The sequence below is a fragment of the Fundulus heteroclitus genome, chromosome 8 (genome assembly GCF_011125445.2).
Source record: "Fundulus heteroclitus isolate FHET01 chromosome 8, MU-UCD_Fhet_4.1, whole genome shotgun sequence".
NCBI classification, from domain to species: Eukaryota; Metazoa; Chordata; class Actinopteri; order Cyprinodontiformes; family Fundulidae; genus Fundulus; species Fundulus heteroclitus.
Window position 1 is genome coordinate 15,713,673 of NC_046368.1, and position 10,900 is coordinate 15,724,572.

Genomic DNA, 10,900 nt, shown 5'->3' on the forward strand with positions numbered 1-10,900 from the left:
AATGTGATTACCACAAAGAGCAGTTTGTAAATCTACTGAGATTATAAATAAAACTAAAATTTGAATTTTCGACACTACTGCAGGTTCACAGAGAGAGCTTGAAGGAAAGCATGGGTTCTTTAATTTCCAGTTTCTCCAGTATAGCTGCTCCGGGGAAACCACATAATCCGGATTCTACTGCAAATTTCAACCTGCAAACAGCAGAGTGTCACCCCAGCAGTGTGCGGCGGCTTTCAGGAGAAAGATTACTACAGATAGTGTGCTCTAAGTGACCAGCCGGCATTTCCACTTGGCTGCTCCCTCTGATGCCACCTGAACAGGATTCAGCAGGAGCCTTCAAGGTCCTCATCCATAATGCATCAGGAGAAGGTCTGCTCAGTTTTCATGTCCTCCTAATTCATTCCACAAAGAGGCAGTGGTCTGCCGGCACACAAGGTGCACAGCTTGGATCACACTGCACATTGTCAAATCAGAAATTTTCACTTTACAGCTGACACTTTTCCCCCTTTAAACAAGTGCTATCATCAGGCTTTCCATTCATCTTCAGACACCAGAGGGTTTTCAACATCAACTTATGCTGACTTGCAAAAGTCTTTATTTACTATCGTGATTTTTACATCACAAATACAAACTTTAATGTACTTTATGTGGTTTGGACCAGACAGACAAACACAGAGTTGTGTATAAATGTGGGGTGAAATGCAAAGATTCATGTTTTTCCATATTCCTATATATAAAAATCTGACGGGTGTAACATGCATTTGTAGTCAGCCTCTCAAAGGTAATTTTACTGCATTTCTAGCATGAGTTTTTTAGTATGTTGTTACTAGCTTTACCCACTTCTAAAATTATTTTCTGCTCCCTTCTAGAATTTTGTTATTTGTAATTTTTTGAAATAGCACACGTTCAGTGAGATGGGACAGAGAGCATATATAGTTTAAATATTCACATTGTGGCACTGCTCCTCCAATGCTTTGGTCTAAACATGGGGTGTCTAAACTTTTTAGCTTGTGGGCCGAAATTGTCAAGTCAGAAGCACGCAAATAACATTAATTTTTTTTAAACCCATGTATGCTGTATCTAACATTAAATATTTGAATTTTAGATTTTAACTTGTCTGTACTAATTTTGCCCTAATTAAAAAAAAGTTTCCATCTGCAGTTTCCAGTACTGGTTGGCATAATCCTTTTTGAAATGAGAATTGAGACGGGCTGCACAAAATCAGTACAGGGGTCACACTTTGGACACTCCTGGTCTAAACCAACCCATTAGCTCTGACTGTGCCTGTAGAGTTGGTGTTCTGCTGGAAGGTGAACCTCTGCCCCAGACCCAAGTCTTTTGCAGCCTCTATCGGGTTTTGTGCTATATATGGCTCCATCCATCTTTGTGGTGGCCTAGTGGTTAGAGAGTGGCGTGCTTGTGCTTTGAGAAGGCTGCAAGTACCTGTTTTGAAGCTCACAGACTGCTACTATGGTGACCTTAGCAAGACCCTTAGCCCCAGAATGCTCCCCTGGCACCGCGCAGTGACAGCCCACTACTCCCCGAGGGATGGGTTAAATGCAGAGGACACATTTCATTGGAATCTATGTTGCAAAGACAATAAAGATTATTATTATCAGTATTATTATCATTTTCAACTCCTATCGCCACCATGTTTCACAATAATACAATTTTTAAACTCACATAAACTCCGATAAAGCTTTTTCCACAAAATCTTGAAAAGTTAAAGGAGAGCAAAAACCCTTGCAAAGCCCTGTATATAAAATAATATGTGGTGTGGGGAAAAGTGGGCAGGATTTTTTCCTAACTTTTCAGAAGTACAGCTGGATTATATATCAGCAACAATACAATCTCAGTAAATAATGTGATAATTTCCCCTTCTTCACAGGTGAAACCTTTGATGGAAACAGCATGGTGACTTATCCATCTGGATTTGCCATGCTCTTTGTCTTCACAATTTAGAGACACTTAGTGATATTTATTAGTTTAATGCTCAGTGACACCGCTGTGGCCTTGGCCTTCATTTTTTATCCTGCCTCCAATTATTCCTTTTGTGGCCACACTTGATGTGCCGCGATTGTCTTTTGTTTCTCTTTTGCTCACAGCACAAAATCATTCATGAAAATCAATCCAAGCCACCCCCCACCCCCCCATCTCGATGCATTTCAAAACGTAGCCTTCTGCTGACCTCAATAAATTCACCGGTGAGTTTATTCAGTTATTGCCCTCAAAGTGGCCTTTCCACAAACACAGTCCTTCTATAAACGGCGGCACTTAAAGCTTTCTGTGCATCTGTGTAGACAGAGACTGGTAACTTATCCTCCAGTGTTGCATAATAGAATTGGGACCCATTACCTATGACTAATAACGGTGTGTGTTTGTTTCAGTTTATGGTATTTATGGAGAGAAATCCTGCTGCGCTTTTACAGGAAAGTCAAACAAGGGGGAAAAAAACATTCTGGTGTATACAGAGATTAAAAACACACAATCAAAGTTTTGTCGACAATATTTACATCAACAATTAATGTGGTCTTGTGGGCTTTCTCATCTTGTGAAACATAAACTTCATGCATGAATTAGCATCATACAGAGCCGGCATGAAGCTCACATTGGTATTTATATGTAAAACATTCAGGATTTATAATTTGTCACTGGGTGTATTTATAATGATGGAACAGTTAAAACAGCTGCGTGTATAAGGTCCAAGCTTAAAATATGTATATTTATTGAGTGGGGGAAAAATACCAAGTTAAGAAATGATGTTCGTGTTTTTATTATTTACACCTAACAATTAATTTATCTGTTTGAGGGTTGCAATTTTCAATTTACACCTGAAAATACGCAACAGAAATAAAATCAAGAATACCGCCTCAATTATCAGGTCTGCAACCGTTTGGTACCTGTGTAAGGTAAGACATAAAATATCTTTCCAGTGAACTATCACAGCTGTTATGTCGGATTTATTTGTGATTAAACAAAGAAAAAACCTGTTGTTGCCTCGCCTACATTTTTTTTTCTAGATAAACAGAGAAAAACACTATGAAAGTCCTTTTGAAAACATATGAGAGACCCCAGATTGTATTTATCAACATCTTTTCTATAACTGCAGCAAATTTGGACTCAGTCGTTTGAAGCATATTAGGTTTTAATGGGCAGTGTGCCAGGCGGAGCTGTCATTTTGGCACAATCTAGCAAAATGTGTCATAACTGTGCCAGATGTCTTTTTCACCTAATAAAAGGGAATCTAGTCAAACAAAGCGCTGATTTCTATTGTAAGACTCCTTCTGTTTGTGAGAGAGCCTTTGGTACCAACATTTATGCTGTATACCATCAACTGTGTCTGGAGCAGTTCCTAAAGCAAACTGTGCATGTAGCACAGTGGTTATGAGAGTGACCAACACTTTTATACCCTCCATTATGCGGAAATTGCGCCATGTGACAATGTCGGGAAAAAGACGTGATCGGTTGTTGGAAAGGTATTACTCTCTAGTTTCCAAGGATACCAACAAAAAGGGGCGGAGCATAAACACATCTGTGTTCTGAAGCATTTTTACAGAAGAGTCTGACATCTCTAAAATAGGCTGCGTCTTAAAGGGTCTAATCGGTAAAGACTCTTTAGCCAAAGCAGAAGTGGATAAATTTTCCCCATGATAAGTGTTGTCCGAACAGTTCAGTCAGTAAACAAGGAGGTAGGAAAAGGAGCCTGGGTGCTTCCTATCATAGTTCCTTCAACATAGAGAGCTGACAATGTCCCTTACTGGTGCTAAAGAGCTATAAGGAATCCCACAATCCTTTGTGTGACATGAAGAATAAGCACAGCCCATCCCACAAAAATTAACAAAAATGTCTTGAGAGAAGAAAGTGCGCTCTTTGTAATAAGGAAAAGGAGCTATAAGAAGAACATTTCACATGCTGCAATATGCCTTAAATGTTTAAAGTGTTTAAAGTGATGTAAAACCAATATTTGTGGAAAGAAAAAAACTATTTCAGTGACTTGTTTTAGAAACATTGAAGCCCCCTCCCTCGAGGGATTTGGGGGTCGGGATGGGGTGTGACCATGTTTGAACTACTTTTAGAGAAGGCAAATGATGTGCCTGTTTAGGATGAGAATAGAACATATAAATAGAGTCAGATCTTTGGTGATAAAATAGCTACACAATTCAGATGCGGTTGAGGAGCAACAGAGGATGAGTAAGTGGCAAAGCATCTCCTGCTCAATCTTTAAGCACAGTGGAAGATCAGTGATGCTGTGGGCCTGTTTATCTTCCAGTGGCCCAGGGAACCACATTAGAATCCATGGTAATATCAATAGACTGATGAAATATCAGCACATTTCAAATAAAAAAATCTTGTGGCCTCATCCATACAGCTGAAAATCTTTCAAAACAATAATAATAATCCAATACATGTGGACAAGAGTGCATAGAGTGAACCCAGGAGCCTGGATAATCTAAAGAGACTGTTGCAGGAGCCAGAGATTAGGGTGATGGCAGGGAAGGGTCCAACTTCAAAGACTTGAAGCTAATCCCTAAAGTTAGTTATTAAAATACCTTTGGAAGCATGCATAAAGCTGCTCAGCACTTACAAGAAAAGTCTGTTTCCTGTAAATATCTTGTATTGTAATGCCATTCAATAATCACTTTTCAAAGCTGATACTACTTTTTTATTGTTTTAATCTTTTAAGAGTCCCTGTCTCCTTTCCTCTCAGAGGAAAAAAAAACTTCTTGGTTGAAGGAAAATAATTAATAATTCCTGCAGGGGTAAATTAAATGGCTTGTACTTGTATAACGCTTTTTCAAGTCAGACGGCCCCAAAGCGCTTTACCTTACAGTCATTCATTCACACCCTGACAGTGGTGAGCTGTGTTAGTAGCCACAGAGGTGACAAAGGTGAGGCTGCCATACAACTGTGCCACCGCACCCTCTGACCACTGCCAGCAGGCAATTTAAGGTGAAGTGTCTTGCTCAAGGTCAAAGTGGGGGATCGAACTGGCAACCCACCAATTGCAGGACGAACTCCCTAACTCCTGCGCCGCTGTCGCCGCTATGAATAACTGCGGCTTACCTGTATCTGTAACTGATGGAATAAATGGGACCTGTAAACCAGGCACTGACCTGTTCTGCAGTACCCTGCAACGCCTCATATTTTACAGGCAATATTACACAAGATTTTGATTTTTAATGTTCTTGCAGGCCTAATATTTTCAGCAATTTTTCATCTCTTGCTCTTTAGTGTCTCTCCAGCTAGAAAGGCGTGAATTGTGGATTCCTCTCAGTTGTTTCAGGCCTCCTTCACTTTGTTTTTTCGTTTCTTTGTGGTGGCTTGATTGAGGAAGAAAAACACAAATTGGTATTTTCACTTTACCGTTAACTCTAGCTTTCGTTCTATTCATTAAGTTTTTATGTGTATGCAGTTATCCTCCTGCTTCGGGGTCACTTTAATCCCCGGGATTTGAACCTAAACTCTATAAGAGTGCCCTGGGCAAGAGGGCTATCTTCGTCAGTGTAGTCTAAGGTAAAATCTCTCACTTTTGGTCCATCACCTTTGCATCCACATCTACAGTGAGTGCACTTTTCATATCCATCAGTCTTCATTTGGAAGGGCCGCCTTTTTACCTGCAGTTCACCTTTTGATGTTGTTTGGTTGTGTTTTTCTTTGCTCTTGCGGCAGATAACTGATAAATGATTAGATTTGAATTTATAATCCCCTCTTAGCACAGAAGCACTGAGGAAAACGGCTTCTCCATTGAATCACTTGTTAGCCTTTAGCAGGACAGCTGCCTTTGAAAAGCCAGAGGCTTCAAGAAAAAGAAGCAAAGAATAAAAGCGTGCATGCAGTTTTTAAATAAAAACTGCCACAGCAGCTTAACATTATACATTGGCATACAAAAGGAAATTGTGTATATCCTGCGCACACAACAACGAAGTGGAGTGATGCACATTAGCTGGAACAAGTGTGAATAGATTAAACATAATGCGCATTGAGAAAAGTATTCAAACACCTTTAACTTTTTCACATTTTATCATGTTAACACGACAACCCTAAACTTATTTTGTCGGGAGTTCATGTGAAAGACCGACGTAGAGGAGCGCACAATTGTGGATTGGAAGAAAAAGAATGCATGTTTTGGAAATAAGCAGACACCAGCATGAAAACACCACCCTAATGGTGAAACATGGTGGAGGCACAATCATGCTGTGGGGATGTTTTTCTTTAGTAGCGTAAAAAATACCTTTTGAAATCAAGTAACTATAAGGTGCACCAGTGAGTAATATAATAACGGTACATGTACATTTGTTCTGTGAAGGCTTCAGAGGTTTGTCAGAGAACATAAGCAAACATCCAAAATCACAAAGACCAAGAAACAAAGCAGACAGCCCAGGGAAAACTTGCAGGGCTAAAGGTTTTCAATTTAAAACAAAAGAAAACGGAAAAAATTCACAACCATGTGTCACATAATTCCAGGTAAACCCTAGATAATACATTGGAACCCTAGAATTAACAGGCAGCTTTGTTTTAAACCCCTGAAGGGAAGTACATTAGTTTGCTTTCAAGATGTTATCTTTTGAATAAAAATTATTCTTAACACCATTGAGTTTAATTGGCCATCCATTTCGTTGTGGTATGCGTTTTACAGATGTTTTGGGGGCAAATTTTAAGGCGTTATGACATTTTCTGCTTTTTAGAGATTTGTAGTCAACTGATTTTTTTTTTTTTTTTTTCACTAATACTATCAGTTTTACAGCTATTTAAACACAGAACCATTTAAAGGTCTATGGCTGCATCTGAAAAGTTCTAATTATAGCTCCTAGCTCCTGTACTTTGACCTTTCACAGGGTCAACAGTGAGATCTTTATCGTGATTTGGAAAGGAGCTTCCGACCGCTGTGCTTTTTAGAGATTTGCTTTTAAATAAGTCAACTGAAAGCTCACAATGATTTCGATGTAATCGAAGAACAGTTGCAAACTGAGGGTTGCCTTGCGCTTCTGTGGAAAGTTTGTGCTTTCACGAACATAAGTTTGCAGATGTTTCTGCTGGTCATTTTATAAGGTTCTGTATATGAAACAAACTCAGTGCTTTATGTCCAACCCAGCTATAAAATCTGGCCAGGGTGATTGATATTTATCTTTTCTCGTTGAAAATGAAAAGACTTGTTTTGCATATGGATATTAGGGTCAGTTGTGGGGGTGCATCTGAGCAGCTGAGCAGTTCTAAGAAAAAAAAAAAAAGTAGGGGGGGGGTAAGAAAGAGAAAGGGGAGGTCTTTTGGCCACTTGTGGCCTTCACAACACGGGCACAAATCATAGAGGGACATGGCAATTGGAGTGACAGATGAACAATGCTGGCGTTTTCCAACCCCCTGTGAACAGGCCCATCCATCACAGCATGGGAGATTAATTCAATTCATCAGCTTTTTGTCTCCTTGGGCCCCCTAATGCCACCTGATATTGCTCAAGGAGGACTTATAAATGTTTGTGGGTTTGATCTGTGCTTGCTCGCCTGACACCAAATTAAAACATTACTCTCTACTCTTAGCAGTACACCGGTTTTTGCCAAAAGGCCGAGAGCCACTTGTGCCATAACTCGGATCGAAGTGAATTTGTATGAAGCCCAAAACGTCTGCCAGAGGCATCCAACAAGACATGAAAGTGGAGATTGGAAGGGAAAACAGAAGAGGGATTGATGGGTATAAGAGAAGATAGACTTGAATTTATAAGAGTTGCATTTAATAACTGAAGGGAAAAATTTAAATTGCGACAGAAAGGGACAGAGTCTTCAGCTATGCTCCTCTGAGGCAGAAAAATAAGATTGGCTGGTGCCTAATGGATGTCAATACATTTTTCATAATCTGCACAAGTTGGCCTGAAATGTGTTTGTTTTAAATGCATTTCAAATAGTTGACTTTCCAAATATGTGGCAAAAGGTACAGCCACTTCATCTTACAATGCAAACTATGGTCTAGCATTAAGTGTTCACCAAGGTTGGTGCTGACATCTAGTGGCCTCTAAATGTCCTGGACATGCAAAAACAGAAATTGTTGCTGCATTTTATACATTAAGGGACAACAGTTTAACCTCTTAGCAAATAAATCGAAGCAGACTGCATTCTTAGTGTTGACTTTCCTTTGTCAGTCATTTTCTCTGCCATTATGGATAAATTCTGCAACAAATCCTGGTTGATGACCAACTTCTCATACATTCTTTGAGTTCATTACAATTGAATGTTATATTCTTATCCACTTGCTTTATTAAAAATTAAGTTTTTAACTGGAGTCTGCAGTTTTTGGGTACATATCCCAAGTTTTACCACAACAGCCACATCTTACTTTAAACCAGATCACCCATCAGGTTCTTGTTCAGCCTGCCTACTTCTGTCTGGTTAAGACATCGCCTTTATTTCCAGTGAGGACTACATGAAAATGTTGCACCCATCTCCTGCAGGATCACAGTTTTTTTTGTAGCCCCTTTACCACAATTCATGCAGATGTCCTCAGACCCACCGGTTACCTGCATAAACTCTGCACTGGTGACAATTTAACCACATCCATAAACAGGCTTAGTACTTAGAATCCAGTTTAGTGGCCATGATTGTGAACACAATCAAGGAATTTGACTTTGGTTACAGCCGTACATTTATGAGAAAACAAGGCATTGACGGTGGAACTTGGCTTTGTGTTTCACAACAGTACAGCCTACCACTACAACTTAGGCGGTCATTGTGTTCAGAGTGACAGCCTGGGGGAACAAACCGTCAACGGCTGCTGAAGCCTTTGTTCCTAAAGAGTGTGATGCGCTTTTTAAAAAAAAAAAAAAAAAAAATTCATCCAAGAACAATTTCCTTTGCAGGGTTGTTGCATTTGGGCCCCTTTGTACACAATTAAGTATATTTGGGCCCATTATGCCTCCAATGACTTGATCCATACAGTTTCTCCTGTCCTTATAACTACTGGAGTGTAATGAGACTTTTCTATCCATGGAAGAAAAGTCTAAACTAGGCCATTTATAACAGATGGGGGGGGGGGGAGAGAAATTGAGTACAAAAATCTAAACCTGCAATATTTAGTTTTGTGGATTTTATATCCACCATACCTATAAGTCCTCCCTCCCTGACAATTTCTTGTTGCAGTTAATGTATTTAGGTACCAACTGATGCCAAACGTGATTTTACAAGTTAAAGTAAAATTTGTGGATGCTTTCAATGACTTTAAGCCATAGGGGAGCATAGAGTTTACTAGACCCCTGTGCAATGCTTAGTAAAATATGTCCAACTTCAGGTTTGCATGAGACTGAGCCAAACATGCATGGCAAAAACTTCACATCGACTAGTTTCAGTTCCTCAGACTGTATTGTAGAAAGAAACAAAAAGAAGCCTTGCAGGCCAATTGCTACAGCAAGTAAAAAACAGAATAGGGGAGTGAAACCATTTGGCTAGTAAGGAAGGCCAACTATAAGGTGACTGCTCTGGCTCCCAAGTGGGCTTGGGACACATAACATGCGTCCAGAAACCTCTAACTTAAAGGTGTCTGCATGTATTTGTCTAATGTATATAATGACTACCACAAAATAAAACTTAAAATTTTAAATAGTTTTCTTTATTTACATTTAAGCATAGGTCTTCTGAGGCATATAATGGATCCGGCCTCCTCTCCAGATGCAAAGATAATAAGCTGTACCCAGACATCCCACTAGAGACACCAGCAAGACAGTGGTTATGATAACAATCTTCCACACTCTGGAGTCATGAACTTCATATGAATCTTAAGAGGTTGGGGAGAAAAAGAAAAAGTTATTGAAGTCCTACAAACTCAAAAACTGTAACATGCAAGTTTCAGCAAAACCAACCCACCTTGACCCGATAGAAGAGGGGAATCTGGAGTTGTTTGGAAGTTCAGGACATCAAGCGGCAGCAGTCCTGCTGCTTCTGATGAGTTGTCAGGCAACATGCCTTCTTCTGGTGAAGGAATATCTTCATCTGGATCATAATAGTCTGGATTACCTAAATCAGCTTCCCAACGGCCATTCACGTAGATAGGCGTGCCTTTGCAAGATAAGGTGCAGAAGTAAGAAAATGGAAAAAAAACAAAGCATTTATCAACTGACCGGCTCCAAACAGTGCCACAGTCTTACCTGACAGAACAACCGATACACCCAAATGGGCCAAAAGCACAAAATGGAGCAAAGCCATGACTGCATAGAGGTATTTGGGAGTTTCCTTTGCCTTTTATCTGCGCTCTTCATCAAGATAAGCAGAATCAGCCGTGCTCTGAATCAATCAGGACCAATACAGCGACTCCAAGGTCAGCTGGTGTTCGGTTTCTTTGAATACCTCCGTTTCATTGGCCTGCAGGTGAGAAGTAGGCTTTCTGCCCAGTCTGGTTAAAATGTTTGTGAATAAATCAGTTGATAATTATGTGTGCAGTTCATAAGTAAGTAAATACATGCACATGTTCACAAATATAAAAATAAATAAATATGACAATCGATCAAAATATGACACCATTATGCGTAAATAAAAACCCTAAACATATTTCTATAATTACTGTTTTTTTTGTTGTTTGCGCTTCAGTGCACCCTGAAATAATATAAATTGTAGCTGTGGTTCATCAAATAGACTCCAACATCTGAATAATTAAATCAATTAAATAACTGGGGAATGAAACAATTATTAGAAATTATTACTTTGATTAAAAAAAAAACTTCCTATGGTTAATTATGTTTTAAAAGAACATTGCCATTAAAGCAATGTGTCAACCGGAATATAAAAAAACTTGCAGTTTGAACACAGCTATAATTTGGCCTTTGTGCAAAGTGCAAAGAATCCTTCTTAAAGATGTTTTTTGTCACTGGGTGAAAGATAAGTCTACTTTTTGCAGCTGCCGCCTGAAAGTAAGGTATGTATGC